The sequence below is a fragment of the Heliangelus exortis genome, chromosome 3 (genome assembly GCF_036169615.1).
Source record: "Heliangelus exortis chromosome 3, bHelExo1.hap1, whole genome shotgun sequence".
NCBI lineage: Eukaryota > Metazoa > Chordata > Aves > Apodiformes > Trochilidae > Heliangelus > Heliangelus exortis.
This window is the reverse complement of record NC_092424.1, coordinates 56,504,355-56,523,366: the sequence shown is the minus strand read 5'-3', so window position 1 is coordinate 56,523,366 and position 19,012 is coordinate 56,504,355. Positions and strand designations below refer to the sequence as shown.

Genomic DNA, 19,012 nt, shown 5'->3' with positions numbered 1-19,012 from the left:
CCACAAAGGGTAGAACTGTAAATTAACCAAGCAATTTGAAGAAAAATTAACCTGTAGACAAAAAAATACGTTTCCGTGCTCTGGCAGCTGCTTGGAACAGGTGATCTGGCTAGGTTGAAGAATATGAGTGATCCAGTGTCATGTTTAACCCTGAATACTTTTCAGGGCAGAAGTCAGTATGATATACTTTGGTTTGCAACCCAAAAGGTGGTGATGTATGCCAAAATACTCTGTATTTTTTCTGCTTCCCTGCAGACCAGTCAATTTTCACTTTGGAAACTGACCATTAAACTTACGAAAAAGACCCAGACTGTCCCCTTGGTGCATTCATTATATACCAGAGAAAAAGACAAGGACAAAAGAATAGCTTAGTTCTCTCTGAGACATGCAGACAACATCCAAGTCAAGACTGTTAACTTTACAGGTGATGATAAAAAATAAGTCTTCCTTTACTCAAGGGTCCAGTATCCATACCTGCATAAAAAATCCTAAGGCTTTGATTTTCAAGGCAAGATATCTTCAGCCTTTTGATCTGAAATAGCATTCTCAAAGGAAATTAATAGCAGATTGAAGAGCTGATCCAGTGCAATGATTTCTAAGAATCTGTATGCTCAGTATTTCCAGATACTCCTTCAAAAAAAACAAAAAACCAAAAAAAACCCAAAACAACTGAACGGGTTAATTAAGGCTAAGTGCTTGACAGTGTTTCTAGAAAGCTGGTATGTTTAAGATCTGGTTACATAAATTGCCTAATGTGAAATTGTTCTAATAAAGTTTTCCTAAGGGTGGCAGTTCAGTTTAGTTCTGTCTCTCTGAGTACAGCTTTAGCCACAAATGCACTACAGATGCATATTTTAGCAGCTGGAGCTCGTCTCCTGGCAGTTATTTTGAATAACACAGCAGAAGAAGCATTTTATCTTGTGGTGTAGCCTAGATGTCATTGCAGATTATGCTTATCTCTGCCAGGGCACCTGAGCAACTTTGGGAGGTTAAATACAAGGCTGGTACCTGAGGAGGGGTTAATGCAATCTACAAACACACTCCAGAATCTTGTCAGGTCAGATCCAGATCAAACCTGCTTTCAGAGAAATGCTTAGAGTCAGACCTGAGTATTTTCCAGTACCACAATTGCACAAATAAAGCAGCATTATGTCTGTGGCCTTGCTCATTTTTGGAGTCTATCCTTGCACAGCCCCTGCAAGCTGAGTGACACTGTAAGTCTTAAGGCCACCTTGCCATAGTTAAAGCTGTTCTCCTGAGAGGACAATAATGTGTACCATGTATTTGTATATGTGTATTATGCAAACATGTTGGTACAACATGTACTCAAAACCTGACTATTTTTTCCCAGCGGGGAAACACTCAGTAAATGACAATTACATTTGAATGGGAATATAGTGAGCTGCATTTTCTGGTCTTTGCTAAGTCTGCTAAATGCCACAGAGGATCACGTTACAATAATTGAGATTATATATCTTCAGAATTAGGTCTTTTGTGAATCTTTCTGGACAGAGTGCCAGGTCTTTGTTAGTCAAGAAGCCTTGGTCTGTCTCTTTAGTTAGTATTCTAAAAAGCTTTCTTTTGGAGCACAGTATGACTTTCTTGGAAATTGGCTTTTGTTTTTCTCAGAAAAACAAAACAAAACAAAACATAAAGGCAACAGCAGTTGAAGACACCACTGTTCAGCTGGAGTTCAACACTAAGTAGCATCTGACACAGGAGTCAAGCTCTAAAGGTGGAAATAATTGATTATATGTACCTTCGGTGGTATTTGAGTACCTGAATCCAAGTATGGGATTCATAACATTTGCATGCTACTCAGGTAGCTCCAAGTCTACAGGTATCAAGGGTTTGATTGGAAAACTTTGCTGGGAACCTAAATTCCTGCAAGCCTCCTCATACCCAGAGGCATTGCCAGCTTGTCTGCGCTGAACACCAAAGTGCCCGTCTCAGACTGATGTCCACAGGGAAACAGCACACATTGGTGCCTAAACACCTGCAGGATTGGTGCTGGGAAACATGGAAAGTGAGAAGTCTTCAGCTCTGTTCAGAAATGTCTGTAATTTTCTTCTTAAGAGTCTACTAAGAGACCTTTTGTTATGATGGCAAACGGATCTGTCTGGGAGCATCTGCAGCAAGCGGGCAAAGGCTGCTGTACCCCCTGCATGGCACAGTAGGTGAAGAGAATCCACTGTGTAAAAAGCTGTGCCTTGGGCTCCTTGGCAAGTTGGTCTGTCTGTACTTCTGTGTTAGCAACACCGAGGCTGAGTAGTTTGCTCGGAGCCAAGAATGGGATTCCCTAACCCGTGTCTTACTCTGTGTTGTGGAAAACAATGCTGCTGCTTGTGCTTACATTTGTATTGTATTACACTCAAGTGAGCCCAGCCAGCTGGCCCAATAGCAGGGAACTGCCACAGTGGGACTTCTCAGAATTGTTTTCGTCTCTATAAACAAATTTGCCAGTTTATGGAATCACAGAATATCTCAGATTGGAAGGGACTCATAAGTCTGTAGCATGTATCAGCTTGATTCCCTCTCAGATACCTTGCACAGTGAGAAAAAGAGCTCCTGGTTGTGCTTGGGACACAATTTATAGGTGTGCACCCTGGTAAGGGTCTTGTCAGCTTTGGTGACATTACTGAGCACATCTTGTCTCAATATGTAGTTCAGAAGATGAGGGGTTATTTCCACACTGAGCAATTGTTTTAGCACCTGATGGTGCTACCTACACCCCACCTACAAGGGGAATCGGGAAAAAGAAAGGAGACCTGTGGGTTTAAATGAAAATATATTTAATAAAATAATAATAGAGAAGCAGTCTTAATCTCACTATTAACATGAAATACAAAGTTATACTGAGGCCATATAAAGGATCAGTGAATGCCAGATGTCAAACCCTGTGAGTACCACAGCTCCAGCCGGAGGCACGATGGTCAGAGCGAACAGGAGAGGAGGCCTTGGGGGCAAAGCAATGGGTGGGACCCTCCAGGGATGGTGGGCACCAGGAAAGAGACCTCTCCTCAGCAAATTTTCCAGTTTCTAGTGAGTGTGATGTTTATGGTAGGCAATACTTGTGTTGGCCAGCTTGGGTCAGCTGCCCTGGGTTTCACTCCTTCCAGCTGCAGCACTTGGCTAACTCAGAACTGATCTACAGACCCTGAGTGCTACAGAGACACACATACCATGGCTGTCTGCAAACTAAGTGTCTTACCAGCTTTGTTCCCACCAAATTGGCTGCTGCAATCTTCTCAAAAATGCAGATTCCCTGAGCAGAAAATTGATTCTATAATTCCATCCCAGCAAAACCAGGACGGGTTAAAAAAATGGCGATACCACAGCCCCACTGTCATCCCTAAGCTTAGGCCTGGTACCCAGCAAGCGTCCCTTGCATGTTTCAACCAGACAAAGACAGCAAGATGCATTTGGTTTTCAACACCAGACCTTCCCCCCCACCCTCTGTGGCTCCAGCACTGTCAGGGTATGCAGCGGGTGACAGTCGGGGTGAGACACACCCTGGGCTTCTGCCAAAGGGAAAATGAAACCCATTCGCTGCAGCACAAGGAAGAGGAAGTAAACAGGATAAACAGTGCAAAGTTAATGATACTGCAGAAATTTGTTTCACTGCAATCCAGGCTGCTAATGATCATGCAAGCACATATTTTAAATGGCTGTGTTGATAATCTCCATTTTAAGTTAAAAAAAAAAAAAAAAAAAAAAAAGAAAAAAAAGAGAAAGAAACATCACTGGTCTAGAGAAATCCTGACTTGAGCTGTACCTGACAAGATGCATGTGTTGCCATCAAGTATTATGATGGTCTCCTTTAAGTTTAAGAAACTAAACTAATATCTTCGCATTATTCGTTATAGATGATGGCAAAAATACCGTCCAGTTAATGATGTCTTGAGGGTAAACTGCAGACAGCTGGCATTTTATCTACTTATAATAATTTTTTAAATGGCAGTGCCGTCCCTTCACTCCCACTCTACCTCTCCCACACACACTCAGAATTTTATGAGTCAGGCTGCAAAAATATCAAGAGGATGATATAAAGATGAGGTTTTGGAAAGTTCTTTGGTTAAAGAATGCTTGAGGTGTTTTTCTTTGTCTCTTTTTTTTCTGGCTGTGAATGGATCATATTTCTGAGCCACTGTTTACAGCACATAGGTAAGGTTTTTATTAAATCTAAAATCTGAGGGTAACCAATGGTTCAGGTGAGGCCAGAAGAGGAAATGCATTTTTTGCATCAAATTTCTAAGAATATTTCTGCTTTTCATAGGATCTTTATTTCTGCAAATGTTTAGGAGTCAATGGGGCAACTCGTACACCATCAAGTCATGCATGTGGCTGTGGTTAGAGAAGCAAGAGGGAAATTAGGTTGAAAATCACAGGTCTCATTGGTGCACCCACTATTTATGCACTTTCTCATCCCCAGCACAGTTGGTTTGTGAGCCATTCAGGCCCAATGTCATTATCTTGTGGTTTCACAACTGCAGTATTTAGGGATACCATAACATTGCCCAGATGGTACCAAGGCCACAGCTTGGGTATGAACACATACTCTAGATAATTTGTCTCATGAGACAGGTTTATATTACCATTTTAACCTTTATAATTTTAAACCAATAACATTACTGTTTTAAAAATTCACCTGTCATGAGATGTGTTTCCCTCATGAGAAGGTTCCAGGTGCAAAGGCAGATGGAAGACCTGGTTCCCTGACTGCAGGAAGACAGCAACCCTGTGGCAGCCCAGGTAGAAACTCCTGAGTGAGCCTGAGGTCACGTTAAGTGCTTATCCTTGTCCTGCCCATGGCTACAAGATGAGGTTCTGCTCTGGGGACACTGCTGGCTCTTCCTGGGAAGCACCTGCCTGGCTCCTTCTTCCTTGATGGTCTGTAGTATGGTGAGTATGATGCCTCCACTTCCCAACACTTTGGGTGACTGTCCAAAAGGGTGACTATCTCTGCCCTTGCTGGAGAATGGGAAGTGGGAGTTTGTGCCTGTGTAACAACAACAGGTCTCTTTTTTGTTGTTGTTGTTGTTGTTTTAGTTTCTGTCTCTAGGGTGAACATTTAAATTAAGCAGAATTACATCCCTCTGCTCTCTTCCATCCCTTAAAGCCCAAGCCACCTTTTATATTGTTATAAACACCTTGGCTCTTTCTGGATCTCAGAAAGAAAAGCCCAACAACAAATAGATTAATAAATAACCATTTCAGTGAGGTAGAATAGAGGAACATACAGAGTAATTCTTATGTCCCTTCAGTCACTGGGCACCCCATGTTTGCACAGCACTGGACAGGCCCCGGATTTATTTTCCTATGGCAGATCCCTCTAAGAAGCAGCACTTTATTTTTGGTCCTTCAAGCTATTAAATAACTTCCTTACAAGAAAACAACTCTATTCCTGGAGAATGTTTGCAGGAGAACTTCTGGCTACACTTCTAGATAAAGACAAGTCCTGGTGGGTGGCATAATCACTGGCACCAAGTGGGAACAGCCCACAGCCTCCTCTGGTGTGACAAGGTGGCTGCGTTCATCCTGTGTTCAAGGGATCTGTGCAGCACAACACAGTCCAAAAACCACTCTGGACATGTGGCATGGCACAGCAGAGGTTTGGGGCCGCTCAGGTTCCCTGTGATGTGGATGACTGGTTCCTCGATGCACAGCAGTCTCCTGGTCAGGATCACTACACATATGCTTCCAAATCTTCAGTTTATTCCTTCTAACAAGCTGCCAGGCTATTCCTTGGCTCACCTCCAGAATTATGTCCTTTAATGTACCAGTAGCACTGGGAAGAAAAATTGGGGAAGTGCTTTCAGAAAACTTGGGTGTTTTACGTGTTGGAGTAGAACTTAAAAACAGTCCCAAGGGGAATTTTGCCAAATACAAATTCTGTTATGGAAGAATGGAAGAACTATATCATAACACATAGAGGATGTTAATAGGCACCTAATCCTTACTGGGTGTCATGTCTTGTTTCTGTGCCTTCCTATTCTTACAAAGACTTGGTCTTTACTGATTGTCAAAGCTCCCACCAGGCACACTAATGTCTGCCCACATTACGCTGACCCACACTCTTCTTTTCCACCCTGTTGTGTCTACACTGTTGATTCGCTGTCTGTGAAGCCCACTGAGGGAACTGTGGTTACTGTCAGGGAGGAAGTCTGTAGCAGCAGCAGGGACATGACTAAGTTTTATTCTGTAGTATTCACTTGCTTCCTTCCAAAAGACATGCTGTCTCCTGCAGTGTCCTGCCTTGTCTCTTTGCAGAAGTGTCATCCCCTGCATGGTGGAGCAGCTGAAGCAGGAAGCCTCAATTCCCAATCTTTCTTCTTTCTTGTTGCTGTTCTCACCATATGACAAGATCCCTGTGGAAAAAAAACAGAAGCCCCCCTCAAATAAAAAACCAACAACATCATCAACAACAAAATATACAAAAAACAACAACAACAAAAAAACCAAACCCAAGAAAACAAACCACAAACCCAAGCCTAACACAATATTAAGGCTCATGAAAGATGCAATTTATAATTCTAGGATGTTTAACCTCAGTCTATAGCATCTGATTTAAGAGCTTATGTATGAGCATATATACATATTGATAAGCTGTATCTCTGTATCAATAAACCTTTATATGTACAAATCCTCCATGAGGAAGACTGATAAGCAGAGTCTCACTCTGGATTTATGTATGCTTTGTTCCTGGTTGCACACTCCATTCTGCCTCTTCGGAAGGGCTCATGCTCTATTATTTTTTGCAAGATCTTGGTACTGCAAATGTCAGAAGGGACAGAAAGATGTCAGATGTCAGATGTCAGAAGGACTGCATTAACCTGAAAAATGTTGTTCAAGCTTGAATGGAGCTCCATGGAAGGCAGGCAGAGCATTTGTCATCACTCCCCTTCAGACTTGCAAAGACTTGCTATAAGGTAGAGGTAGCAACGGAGCTCCTCCAAAAAAAGTCATATATATTTTGCAATAGAAAATATTAATTGAGCTAAACATGTAACTCCTCACAACCTTGCACATACAAGTCCAATTTGCTGTCTCTTATCAACCTTAACTGCTGAAATAAGTCATGCCAAAAAGGCAGGGAATCATCTTTAGAAGGATGTTTATATACCTTGAAATTTAGACTACATTGTCTAAACTTAGGTAAAACTTAGAGATACATTTTATTCTATTCTCTGTGGATACACAATGGCTTTTGGAAGCATGTGTAATGCTTAAACACATCCTGTCTGATCCAGTGTCACTAATTATATCTTACTGAGCATCACCTATTGACAGCTGCTTGTTCCTAATTCCTTCTTAGAGCTTCCCTTTCTTAACATTCCCTTTTGGCACAGTACTAGGTCTCAGCCAGTGCAGGTCCAGCATAAATAATACGTAAGCTGGATACAAGCTGTATTTTCCCTCCAGTCCTCAAGACTGCCTGTGAGCAAGGTTAGAGGATATGATGGTACAGATGATAATGCTTTCCTACCCTCCAGCTGATGTTGCTTGTAGGAATGGAGCTGCCGCACTTCCCTTATTTTTCTACTTTCATTTTATGTAACTTCTCCAATTTTGTGAGAACTCTTCATCTTTCTACCTTTTTCTGCTTATTATAGCCTAGCAATCTTGTGGAAGCAAGAAAATTGTCTCTCCAACTGCTTTCTCCTTGCAGAACAAAGCATTTGTTCACTCTGGCTTTGCATCTCACAAAGATGGCAAAATGATTTACAATTATTAGTAGACCAGAAAAGGTGTTTGTGCTCAGTTTGCACAACAGCAGGTGACTATGCCAAGTGCAAACTGCTGTACCCAGGGCCCAGTGTTTCTAAATATATGCAGAGCTAGAAAGGATAAGTTATCCTGGAAGATCTCCAGAAGAAAGTATTTGATATTGCAGCTTGTACTTTGAAATTTGTTGAATATGTCTCAATCAGGGCTGTAGGACTGGGCTTAGCATATTCAGAGTGGCTTGAATCTTTCCAGATATGTCTTTTTTCCATTTCCAAGCCCAATGGTTTCAAATCATCACATTCCACAGTAGCCGAAATGATTTATATGTCTTAGAAGTGCTGCAAGCTGCAGTCTTCTGACCTGAAACTCTCCCTGCAAGTTATTAGTGCTCCCTAATGATTTCAAATCACTTCACACACTGTTAAAAAAAAAGGCAATGTGATTAACACCTTTAAAAACCCTTATGTTTGACAAGATTTACATTTAAATCCTAGGCATGTAGAAAGCCAGGCTGATACAAACAAGAAGATGTATTATTTTGTACATTTGAATGTGAAAACTATTTCCCATGCTTTTCCCTTTATAATTCATCTAAACATGTCACAGTCTAAAATTACTCTTTACCTCTTAACTTTAGCAAGTTCTAGCAAAAAAAGTAAAGAAAACTGGTAGGATATTTTTTGGCATAAGATGCAAACTCTGCCATTATTATATTATGCTTCCCTAAACTATGTACTGTCTTTGTTTCTCACTGCGCTTCCTTCTCTCCTTTTTCTTCTCCACAGGCTGTACAGAATGCCCTGTTCAGCATGCAGGATTGTTTATATAGACAAGGGAGTGGCTCTGAGAAAATACAAAGCATATCCAGAACTGTATTCAGGGATTAGAGTGAATCCACTGTATTTCTTCCTCCTCCTCCCTCTCCATGGGTAAAATAATAACACACAGATATAGATTAAGAGCACGTGAGGTTCCATCAGTGGGTGTTGGTGTGTTGTTTGGAAGAAGATAAACCTTCCAGATTCATTACCAATGGCTACAAAGATACATGCATAAGTGGACTAAGAATGGTCCAGTGTGGAAATTCTCCAGTTTTCCTTTTTTTTTTTTTTTTTTTTTTTTTTTTTAATGTGGACCAAGTTGTCCTTTACTTTCCAGAATGAGAAGTGCAGAGCTTATTGTCTTCCCTATCTGGCTGCAAGCACACGATCTGTCCCCTCCACCCTTGTGCACAACATCTTCAGTAAGCCTGGGTCTGTCTGGAGATGGACTCCACCAGCCAGGTTCAAATCCCTGTCTCTTCATCCTATCCTTTTTCTGTGCAGCACTCCTGTTTGCCCATACATTGGGAGTGCCCTGTGATATATGTTAACTCAGAACCATTGTGCTGCTCTTGGAACAGGAGCTTCCGTAACTTCAGCTTCTTCTTTCCTCTTCTACTACCATCCTAATAGCATGTCATTCTTGAGGTTAATCTCTTGAATATGGGTCAGTAGAGTTCTTCCACTGAGACAGTAATGTGCACACAGACCTACTTCTTGATGTTAGCCATACTAAGTGTAAGAGCCCAATTCTGTTTGTTAGGCTAAATTCTACTATCAGCACATCGCTGCCACATCACAACAGTAAATCGCATTCAAGGGTATAATGGAAGGGCAGTATCAGCTACATACAAAACTTGTGATGCAAAGAACAAAGGTTTTTCGATAAAAAGATCCCTTCCCAAGAATGTAGCTCGAGGATTTCAGCACCATCCCTGAGAGCAAACAAGGTGAACCACAGCGTTCCTCTGTAGCACCGAGAATTACTGATGTGTTAGTAGGGAAAATCAGCTGTCAGTTCCCTTAGAGAACCAGGTTTGGCCAAGCATCTTGTTTGTCCTGTCAAGTTTGATGCTGGCATTTGCTTATTTATTTATTATAGTTTATTTATTTGTTCTGTTGTGAGAGGAAAGGGCTGCAAGATGAAAAATACCTGTGTGCTTGTTTTAAGATAGGCAGTCTCATGGTCCTGCAGGATGAACAGAGTGGTAAGAGCAGGAGCAAGAAGTTTGTCTTGTCCTGCCTTTGAAGGGGACAGAGTCAGCCATGAGAACTGTGAAGCATCAGCTGTGATGCTTCCAAGTTTAAGAAAGGTCCAGGTTATTGGTTTTATTTTTTGACGAGAAGATTTTAATCTGTAACTGTGTGTTTGTACATGCAGTCACAAAAGGTTTAAAATTTAAATGGAAATGATATATTAGCTGGTCTTCGAAACCTGCCACCCTTATCTTTTGTGCCTGCTATTTTGCTTCTATAGAAGCCATCAGAAGCACCTGGAACTACCATATGAGGTCCTCAAGACCCCAGTTCCTCTCAATACACAAAGAACAAGTTACTGGAAGCACAAAGTTAGGAAGTACAGCATGCTCCTGGCAGAGGGCAGGGTCTGGCTGGCCAAGGCGGTCCATGGGACATCAGGACAGGTTGACTTTTGGCTTGGCCTGTTCCAGAGGGGCTTGCTCAAGTCTGACACTGTGGGAGATCAGTTTTATTGCCTGAGAGAAGCAGGATGAGAGACAGCACAAGAGAGAGTTTGGATACCTGTTTCCCTGTCCTGACACTGGCCCCAGCTCTTTTTGTGAGAGCTTGGTGATTCATTTTTCCTGTATGTAAGCTGAGGGTATTAGTATTTTATTTACTTGGCAAGGTGAAATGCTGATTAATTGTCTTTGGTTTTGCTGTCTGATGTACAGAATGTGATTAGTTGCAATGCATGCACATATCCCAGCCATTCAGGACATCTTCAGGCAGTGTGAGCATGAAGCCCAGAAGAAGCAGCTGCTTTCAGCTCTCCCTGAACCAGGGAAGGAGTTGACTGGATTTTCCCTTCCTCAGTCCCACGCAAAGGTGATTGCTTGTCTTTTACCCAAAGGCTTCCTGCAGATGTGGGTTTTTTGAAATCCCCTTGTTCACCATTCCCTGGGGTCTGGGCTGGCCTTCTCAATGGAGATGGAGATCCAGTAGACATCATCTGGCAGCTGTAGGTGGCAAATTGCATTACAGGTTGCCCAGGAATATCATGCTTGTCCTTTAGTGAGTGCACTGCCTCCCATGAAGATAAATTTCAATCTAATAGTAACAATATTCTTTGTATGTAATGAAACATGATACAGAAAGATTACAATGTCAACAATATAAATCAGTACAGCAGTTAATGAGAAAACCCTACAGGCCATTCATGCATACATTCCCATTAACTTGTTGTCATTCTGTAATTTCATTTTTTTTCCTGTTTCACTGCAAAGGATTTACAGGTCTGAATGCTAAATCTATTTGACTTCTATAAGAGAGTAGTGAACAACACTGCAATCTAAACCAAAACTCAATATCTGACAGAAGTACTCTTGCTCATAAGAGAAGAGGGAACTTAGAAAAAAACCCCAAACAAATCCAGATTTTCCAAGAAACTTCAGATGTTCTCAGTGTTTCTAAACACTGAACATTGCATTTACTCTCTCTACCCTTTTGATCATGTACCTAGGGTTATCCTCCATAAATTCTCTATGGATTTGCTAGAATCTCTAGAGCTTTTGGCATTCCTACAGGTTCCAATGCCAGCTTCCCTTTTCTGTAGTGCAGAGATCTATACTACACAAAAGAGAACAGAAGACCTAATGGTCTACTGTAAAGCCTGCAGCTTTACATGGAGAAATCAAGGAATGATGGCAAATTAGACAATGAAAAAGGCTTTTTTTTTGTCCTAGTTCCTCCTTCCTGACAGGTAGCAGATTTTTTGGTGCTAGAAATAACTTATATACTACCATTTCATTATTATAATTTACACTGGTGTAGAGTCTGTTATACATGAACTCTTTTCCTTTGGGAGTTGATAAAAGATGTCTACTGAGAGCAAGCCAGACCTTTCAGCCTGTGACAGGAAGGGAGAGGGGGCTGAGTCTGTCAATGATGGCTGTGCCAAGGTGACATGCTGCTGGCACTTGCCTACCACCTTTCTGTTAAGTTATTTATCACCTTTATCCATTCCCACCCTGTCATTTTTCTGTGGTGAAGAAAATTACTCTTTTTGAGCTTTCAGATTGCCCTGAGAGCTTTTTTTTCAACTTCTATCTGAAGTTATCCAATGCAGACTCTGTTAATTCAATGCTGTGTCCTGCAGCAGGGGCTTTGAGAGACACCTCAAGGTGCAGGATTTTTGGGCTGGATGGTGTCTCCCTGCAAGCAGTCCAGAAGGACCTCTTTACCCAAGAGGAAGAAGGCAAAGCCAAGCCTAAGTTATGGCATGAATAAGCATGGGGGAGATGGTGCTGGGAAAATCTTTCTGGGATCTTGCTGAGCTGAGTGCTGGCGGGTGGCCATGCTGGACTCCCTTCTGAGAAGCTGTCTCCAGCTTGCTGGTTTCTGCCTGGTTCCAGGAAGCAAGATTTTGTACATTATTTGTAAACAAGTAGAGCTCTGTCAATAACACCCACTTCTCTTATCATTACCCTTCTTAACGGCAAATGATTACAGAACCTGGAATTTTGAGTTTGTGTTAAAACACAAAAAGAAGAGGAACAGCAATTTAATTATAGAAGGTGTGTCTGGATGTCTTCAGGCATCCTGCAAGTCTGATTTTCTTCCCTCCCTTACCCCCCACCTGAGGCACCCATTGTCTGTACACTAGGGAATGTATTTTCCTTTGGAAACCATCCTTCCTTGGTACTTGTGATTATTATTTTTTCCCCTTGGAATTTTCTATTTGTGGGAAATGTTAATCACCTCTGAGTTTGATCCAATTTGAGTAAAAAATGAAACTGAAAAAAAACCCCAACAGCAATAAACCTGTTTGCCCAGGAAATAGGAATACAGCCTTTTCAGACAACTTTATCTAACCAGAGCACTTCTGAATTCATGTATGCATTTTTGTATGATAACATTCTGAGGCTCATGTAAGTTTCTCTGTAAATGCATATGGCTGTTGATTTTTCAGTGTAAGGCTTGATTTCATCCATGGATTTTAAGGTATTTTACAAGGCACAGAAAAATCATGCTCCTTTTTCTAAGAAATGGGAGATTTTGAGCTACAGAGGATGATTTGCTTAACATCATATCATGAACATGTGGAACTACTGGAAAAAGAAAGCAGATCGCCTTGAAAGAAAGTTAAAAAATCCCCCAAAAATAGCCAGTGGTCCACACTGAACCAGCATGAACTGACAATTTAATTGGCTTTGTACATATTTTTAAGTCACTCATACAGGGTCTAGTGGAATTGAAGCTACTTCAAAGCTTGCAGTTTCACTTATTCTGGGTTTTTATTCCTGTATTGACAGCATCCCTTTTATCTTATTTGGTCGGCCTGTAGAAGAATAGAAGGCACTATTCTGCAGACACCTGGGTCTACACAAAGAATGACAGACTATCAGCAGATAAAACTGGAAAAGTATGAAATAACTAAGCTACCTTTGGTATCTACTGACTCACATTAGATTAGGAGAGAGAGAAAGGTCGAAGTACTGGCAAATTCCTTCTCACAGATGGAGGAGAGAAAGCAGAAATCTCAGAGGCAGAAACACATTCTTCAATGGGGAGGTTTGATTGGTAATAGACTGAGCTAGAAGAAGGAGGGGAAGGAAAGTCTCTATTGATGGTAAGTTAAATGCAATTGCCACAACTATAAGACAGTTTTTTCCTGCTTTTAATATTAATGAGAAAGGTTTGGAAGAAAGCAATTAACTGAAAAACTCATTTAGAAACAATTTCTTGGAAGAATATGTCCATTACCTCAACAAGGTTAAAAAAGATTTTCCAAGTTTAAATTTTCTTCTTTTCTTTTTCCATTGTTTTCATACAGCTGAAAATGATATCTCCCCTTTTGCTACAAAACATCTTGTTCAAAGTAATTTTTAAAAACCTTTTATACGTCTTGGTGAACAGCAGAACTTGAAACCAGAACCAAAAATTCTCTGAAAACCCAGGTAGTCTTATGTACTTTTCAAATGGGAAACTATGGATTTCATGCTCCTGAAAGCAAATGACTGGGAGCTGGATCTTCAATCCAGGCTTCAGATGCCACATGATATTTGGTATGCAGATTTTCTTTTCTTTTCTATCCCATTGATTCATTGTGAAGTCCTCAACACCAGCACCCTCTCCTCTTGTTGCTAGTGGCTTAAGTCATTATTTGACCCATTTACTGGAACTCAGAATTCGGTGGATGCCAATAGCAGGGTAGTGATTTACTACCTGTTGTTATTCAGTCATACCAGTCCATATCTCCTGTGAGACTGGGGAAAAAAATCCCCAAAGCTCACACAGACCTATAAGCTATTCTATGAAATACCCCTTTCTATAAAATAAACTTACCCCTCGCTATACTTATGCATGTTCTCAGAATGATCAGTCTGGGTTAGCTCTTAAAATAAAATCAACCTCACAGCAGCAGCAGCCGTAACGGGGTTGTCACCAGCAGGACCCAGACTCAGTGCATGCTGAGGGGAACAGCTGGTGCAGAGAAATGAATGGCCAAGCATTGTCCCTGCACCTGGCCGGGACTGGCTCCCACAGATGGAGATGATAAACTGTGTGACCACAGGGAGACTGGTATATTTTTCTGGAGAGGCATGGATTGGATTATAATTGCGGCGGAAGTATATGATGTGTAAGAATTATGTATAAAGGAGGTGTGATGACCACGATCTTACACCCACCCATCAATGAAAGCTTGTTAGCTCTCTTGTTCCAGGGACAGTAAGATATATGGGGTAAAGGAATGGGGGGGCTGTCCTTTCATAAAATGGAAAAGTGGGGAATAGCCAGATCGGGAAATGCAAATGAGCCTCCTGGCATGTTGGATGAGATTCTAATCCTCATTGTTCTTTGTGGATGCAGTGGTGATTTTGGTTGTTGCCTTTGTTAGCTAAATGCAACTGAGACATGAGTTGTACATGAGGCCCATCTGTTTGCAAGAGTGACGATGGTGGGAGAACAGCAAGTGCTGAACTCAGCCTGCCCTGCTGCTTTCAGAAGAGAGCAGAAGCAATTATTACAAACACCAGTGACGCCTTCAAACAAGGAATGTGGAATAACTGACTCTTAGCACTGTGCAGGACTTTACCTGTGACTGGGAAGGGACAGGTAAACCTGCTGCACAGGCTCTGCTCTGAAGACTGGAGAAACACAGTGTTTGTGCTGTGGCCTCAGCTGCCCTGGCCCCAGTACTGGGAAAAAGTTTCAGCACAAGTTGAACATCACTCTCATGCTTAACAATTGATTGTTAGCACTCAAACTCACTTGAGGATCAGGGACTGCATACAACATCACTTCCTTTCATTTCATGTAGAGCTCTGCAGTGCTTTGCAGTTTCCCTATCACAGATGTCTCAACCAGTCTTCCAGTTCAAGTGAGTAATCTGCGATTAGAAATAGCAGAATCTATCTCCTGGGATCTCATTATAAGCCCCCATTTTCAGGGGTTTACACTTAGTGACAGCAGGAGACCAGTCCCCTGCTTGTCACATCCCTCAACACAGGAGACAGATCCCAGGGATGGTAAACACTTCCTGACTAGATGTTTGGAAACTCATAAGTAAATTATAACAAAAGTGACATGAAAACTTCTTTTCCCCTTCTTCAATAACTTGTGCTCTGTCACCTTCCTACAGATGCTGAGAAAACTTTCCCATGTGTAGCTAGGGGCCTTTGCAATAAATAGCATCCATTATTCAAAGAATGAGCAACAGCTCACAGATTACATGTTTTGTTTTCTCTTTTTTCTTTGTCAAGAAATGCCTGGAAGAAATGTGAAAAATTTCTTTGTAGCAAAGATTCACGAAGAACTGGAAAAATTTCCAGTTTGTAGATAATTTTGTGTTTTGCAGCTTCCCACAAAATGGATATTTTTCATAGATACATGATATTCCCTTGGAAAATCTGTGCAATGTCTGTCATCTCAGCAATAACTACATGAAATTGATACAATTTCCTTTAATTTCATCACCAACCCACTTACGTATAACAGCAGCAAAGGTAACAAATGCCAATAATTTTCCCACAATAACTGCTAAACTTTGAATGTGCAGCTCTGGAACTTGAAGCTCTCAGGACTTGACAAATACTTGGGCCTTTACAAAAGTCATGTTCAGCCAGTTGCCACAAACCATTTCTGAGCTGAGAAGCTCACATTTTCTGATTAAACCACTTTTCCCTGGCAAACTTCACTGACCAACTGTGACAAGAACAGCCTGCTTTCTGTTATTCCACATAAAGGGAGAAGAAAGATGTGTTGGGGGAACCCAGCTTTCATTGTCTTGAAAATTGAAAAGACTCATGTAACACTACCTTGGAAAAAATTTAGTGACTTACAGAACCAAAAATACTTGAGTAGGCTGAAGAACAATGTCACTTCATCTCTTGCTTTCTGAGTTTCAGCCAAAGCCACCGAGAAGAGAAGATGGATGTTCCTGGGCACTCAGCTAGGGTCTTTAATAGTAGGAACTGGGAGGCAAAAGACCACTGCAGCACCAGTGGAAGCCACAGATGGAGACCACAGAGGGAGCAGTGTTTTACCAAACTGAGTGGGGGTGGGGTTTAGTGCTGGAGTGGAAAGAGAGGTGAGTATTGAGTGTGTCTGAGGTGTACGATAGTGGTGTAGGGGGGTAGGTTTTGCTTGTAACTGTTATGTGGAACTGACACTTGTTTTCCACAGGGGATTGTGGTGGTCTAGTTCTGCTGCCAGGCAAAGCAAGGGAAATTAGGCAGCACACATGGTAGCATCAAGACAGCTGAGTTCCCCTGTACCATTATGTACCTTGAGCCTTCTCCAGCCTGGCATACTCACTGCTCTGCTGAAAACTTGTCCTAGGTCACAAACCTGGCTCACAGCTGGCTCAGAGTTGCAGGAAATCCTGAATCACCTATCTGTGCTACTCCCTCTCATGCTGACCAGAAACGCATATTGATGCCCAGTTTGCCTTTACCAACTCATGTTAGAGACATCACACTACTCTAGAGAGGAAATTTCACCTTGCTTTGATTACTTAGGACCCCTCTTCAGTCCTCTTGCTGCTACTCACAATCCTGTTCTTTGTTAACCAACAAGTCTTTGAATCAGTAAGTTTTGCTGCATAGTTACAAATCAGTTCTTAGCAATGTTCAGAGGCCTTTTATTTGCATATGCATTTACTAATGATGCTTTGTGCCTATAGAGGGCTTGTCAGTACTTCATCAAGTAGGTCTGAAAAAGAAAAGCTGGAGAGGCTTTTCACACTTTCACTCTAACACTCTGTGCGAGCCAGCAGATACCTGCCACACTTGTGAAAGACTTTTTTCATCTCCAGAACGCGATGGCATATCTCCATGGCTACTGAAACTGACATTAATTACTCCATCTCTGCATATATTTCTATGATTTCACTCTAATAAGGTCTTACCTACACATGGCACAACCCTTGAAGTGTGTGAAAGCTGAGTGACATCACCAAGATTTGACCTTGCAAACCATGAAGCTCAGATTTTGCAAAACTGATGTTTGAAAGGTTACACTCCTATATTCAGCCATGGCATTTAAGAAGTTACTCCTCCAGCTCCTCTAATGCATGGTAAGAAGCTGCTTTCTTGCCTCACACTGGACAGTTTAATCTGATACTCCACACCTACTCCAGAATCAGGTCCTTATTTCATACCCATGGGGGTTTCAGTGTTTTACAGGAACATGAAGACTTCAAAAGATTTCTCTGGAGGTCTGACTGTTGCTGCAGCCAAGCACATTTATGAGCCTGTAAATGTGGTAGTGGAAACATTTTTTTTTTTTTTTTTTTTTTTTAACCTAAAGAACAGAAATCCAGTCTTGCCAAAACAAATGGAAATTCTGCAGTCCCCAAAACACTGGGATCAGGATTTGGCCAAACTTGTTGCCTCAGAAATAGGCCACACTTTCTCCACTCTGGTTTTTAGAAAGAAATGCAACCAAGAAGCTTCAAAGCTGTGGACTAAGGTCAGCAGGACATTTGGCTATGGGAATGCAAGATACTGAAAACATGTCAGAAGGTTGTTACCAACACAAGAAACTTCTGGTAGTTATTTCAAAGTGCATCTGAAAATACAGTGGCTAATTTTCTTGGAACCCTAAAGCCCTAGCTACAGGTACAAGATAGTCCAGGACGTTATCTCCCTTTTCCACTACAAAGAAATCTGGGAACTGTTCCAGCCAAACAGTTTGGCAAAACAATGTAGATAAATTGTAACTTACAAAATGTGGCATCTCCCCCTGCAGACAGACCTCACTTGATTTGATTTATCCACTTTGACTTGACCTTTAGAACCCAGATAGCTCATGCAAAAGCTTTTGTCCTCCCAGCCTGGATCAGTCACAGAGCACAAACCATAACTGCTCTGTGAAGGTGCACTCCTGTATGCCTACTATAAGGAAATCACAGAAACCCAATCTGTAGGATCTGGGTCAGAAGGAAAAAAAGTTAATTTATGTGCGAGGAAAAGCTTACCAGGTTAAGAATAACTGCTCATCCTGGCAGGTGACACGCTGTTCTTAGGACGGATTATTTTTTTCATTCTCAAATTGGATAAACTGGCAGGTACCACCGCTGGCACACCCGCAGGGACACTTAAGAGCAGGGAGCCGCTGCTGGTCGGTGAGCCAAAGCCGTGTTGTGAGTGCTGCAGTTTTGTAGCTGACTGGCAGCGTCTCGTCTCCCTGGGTGAGGGAAATCCCGTGAATATTTGTTACCAATTTCCCCAGAGCCTCCCGTCGAGCCCGGACTCCTGCAGGAGCTGAGGATGCCCCTCTTCATCTCCTCTATGGAGGCGCGGTGGCTTCCTTGTGTAGCTATTCGACAGCCTTAGCATCTAAGTTGTATCCTAAAGCTTTATCCCCGCTATCCCCACGCAGATACCGCTATCAATAACAACATGAGGAGAAAACACTCAACTGAGGACTGCAATATTGTAGAGCTTTTTATTCCTTATAAACTCGCCCCCCCCCCAACCACGAGACTCATTACTTTGACCGCCACCCCTCCCCTTCCCTTTTTATTCCTGCACCTTCAGGTGACGTTTTCCAGCCGTTCCCCGCTTTTTGAGCATTCATACCGCCTGGGATGCTGACGGGCCGAAGCTTCGGCGGGAAGCTCTCATGGAGACCCCCGACACCCGCCGGGCCCCGAGCCGCCCCCCGCCTCCCCACCTCACTCGTCCCGCCGCCCTACCCCTGGGGCGCGGTACGGCCCTGGCCAGCAGTTTCCCGGCGCGCCCGCCCCGCCCCGCCCCGGCTGCAGGGGGGACACCTCT

At 42.2% G+C, this 19,012-nt stretch overlaps 1 long non-coding RNA gene across 2 annotated transcripts; it reads right to left on the bottom strand.

The window, feature by feature from the left end:
• Positions 1 to 4,706: 4,706 nt before the first annotated feature.
• Positions 4,707 to 18,998, bottom strand: LOC139794746 (uncharacterized). 2 transcript variants are annotated; one of them, XR_011725249.1, is made up of 5 exons: positions 18,767 to 18,998; positions 18,211 to 18,419; positions 17,958 to 18,127; positions 6,641 to 6,771; positions 4,707 to 6,368 (listed from the first exon to the last, which is right to left on the bottom strand). It is a non-coding gene; the product is annotated as an uncharacterized lncRNA (long non-coding RNA). The 2 variants fall into 2 exon arrangements; XR_011725248.1 differs by lacking the exon at positions 18,767 to 18,998 and having other exon boundaries at positions 18,211 to 18,672.
• Between the last annotated feature and the right edge of the window lie 14 nt (positions 18,999 to 19,012).